Below are 2,500 nucleotides of genomic sequence, written 5' to 3'. Positions count from 1 at the left end.
ACCTACACCACGCGTGCGTGTGTCTGTCTGCGTGCGCGTTTCTTTGCTGAAATTTGCCAGAGAAATAGCGTCTTCAGCTAGCAGAACGGGACGCACTGAGCACACAAGATTTCGTGCACAAGACGCGGACACCCGCTCCGCTGCCTGAATAGGACCACTGAGAATCACAGGACGTCTCGGACTCACGCGAAAGAGTTTCAAGGACAAAGAGAAGGGCGCGGCCAAGGAAGAAAACACCGGGAGCTGCGCCGACACCCTCTCTCTGACTCGCCGTGTGCATGCCCGTCTTGTCACCAGCGACAGAAACGAGAGGAAACCCTGAAATAGCCTGAACACCAGCCTCTCTCTATACTGGGCCGACCCGGGGACTCCCACTACGGACGCGAGTCACCAAATCGGTCGTACGGGCCCACTGAGCGCACGACACAGGGGAATCTCGTTGCAAACACTGCGTGTGCATACGTTGCTCACAAAGCTCAATGGGGTCACAGGCCCTGACCCGCTCAGAGGCACCTGTGTGACAAGACAACAAATGGAACTCGCTGGAATGTTTCTGCTGTCTTGTCATTTTAGACGGACCCACTGAGCGCACAACACAGTGGAACTCTCTGACAAACACTGCTTGTGCGTTAGCCCCAGTAAACAACTCAGTGGGGTCACAGGCCCTGACCCGTTCAGAGGCACCTGTGTGACAAGACAACAAATGAAACTCGCTGGAATGTTTCTGCTGTCTTGTCATTTTAGACGGACCCACTGAGCGCACAACACAGTGGAATCTGACAAAACACTGCTTGTGCATTAGCCCCAGTAAACAACTCAGTGGGCTCACAGGCCCTGACCCGTTCAGAGGCACCTGTGTGACAAGACAACAAATGGAACTCGCTGGAATGTTTCTGCTGTCTTGTCATTTTAGACGGACCCACTGAGCGCACAACACAGTGGGATCTGACAAAACACTGCTTGTGCATTAGCCCCAGTAAACAACTCAGTGGGGTCACAGGCCCTGACCCGTTCAGAGGCACCTGTGTGACAAGACAACAAATGAAACTTTAAAGACGCTGGCATGTACGTCTTGTTTCTGCTGTCTTGGACGGGCCCACTGAGCGCACAACACAGGGGAACTTGGTGCAAACACTGCGTGTGCATAAGCCATAAAACACAAGCTCAGTGGGGTCACAGGCCCTGACCGGTTCAGAGGCACCTGTGTGACAGACAGCAAATGAAACTTAGACGCTGGAATTATTTATATGTTTCTGCTGTCTGTCTACGATTTCAGATTCACACTTAGAGTTTTTTGTCATTAAGTCATAAAAGCCACAAAACCATTTTAATATGACTTTCCAATACTCTTTGAAAGGTCTCTATATTGATAAAATGAGCCTTTTAGCAAAGTAACACTTTTCGGGCATTTTCAAAGTGCTCCCGCTGAGTGAATTTTGTTCTGAAAATCGTGTTCCCGAAAATCTCCGGGCACCCCGCCAACCCCCCCTGCCAGAAATGACAAGTGTCAAATCAGCGGGTCAAACGGCCACCTCTATCCGACCAGGAGCACCCAAATCCCCGCAAATGGCACTTTTTTTTTTCTTCATCGGGACTTCCGACTAGGTTAATGATTTCCCAAGCTGCAACTCATAAACTATGTCCTGAGACACTTGCCAGAAATGACACATGTCAATTTGGCGGTAGCAACTCACTTTCCCAAGCCGGAAAGCATCACCCGAGGCCGGCGTGAAGCGGCCGAATCTTTTCTCACCGGACTTCCGTGATTTGGTTAATCATGTCTCGAAATCAAAAAATGCACATGTCAATTTGCCGGGAGCAACTCACTTTCCCAGGCCGGGAAGCAACACCCGAGGCCCGCAAAAGGCGGCCGAATATTTTCTCATCGGACTTCCATATTTTGGGGGTTGGATTCTCTCCCGCATTCCAGCCCCCTGGCCACGGGTCGCTCATTCACTTTCAGCCCGGGCCTTGCCAATTTGGTTAATCAGTTAGCCATGCACCAGACTCGGCCTCGCCTTTTTCATTTATGGTTAATGATGTGCCCAGGCTGGGACTTAGTCTCTCCAGCAGCCAAAACTTTTCACTGGTTAATGAGGTGCCCAGCCCGGCACTTAGTCTCTCTCCCCAGCAAGCTTACTTGGTCGGCCGACATTTGGATCCATTTTCGGGGCTTAATCGGGTCGAATACGGTCCCTTACGCAAGGGGAGCCGAAGCCCCGGCCTCTGCCAGGCGTCAGGCTGCCGTTTTTTAAGCCCGACCAAAAACCCGAAAATTGGTTAAAAATGGAAATAAATTTCCACCCAAAAAGGGTTAAAAGTCGGTTGGACGGCAGCCCTGGTCGGTCTCTGCAGACCTGGAGGCCCTAGACAGTAATCTGGAAAACAGACAAAGTCTCGAGAAACCACCTCCTACCATTCTCCAGGTACCCCGCCAATCCCCCCTGCCAGAAATGACAAGTGTCAAATCAGCGGGACGGATTTGACTTTTGTGACCGAC

The sequence above is a fragment of the Somniosus microcephalus genome, unplaced genomic scaffold (assembly GCF_052327205.1).
Source record: "Somniosus microcephalus isolate GS21.2 unplaced genomic scaffold, FLI_Smic_1.0 scaffold1175, whole genome shotgun sequence".
Classification (NCBI taxonomy): domain Eukaryota; kingdom Metazoa; phylum Chordata; class Chondrichthyes; order Squaliformes; family Somniosidae; genus Somniosus; species Somniosus microcephalus.
Note: the sequence above shows the minus strand (reverse complement) of the source record.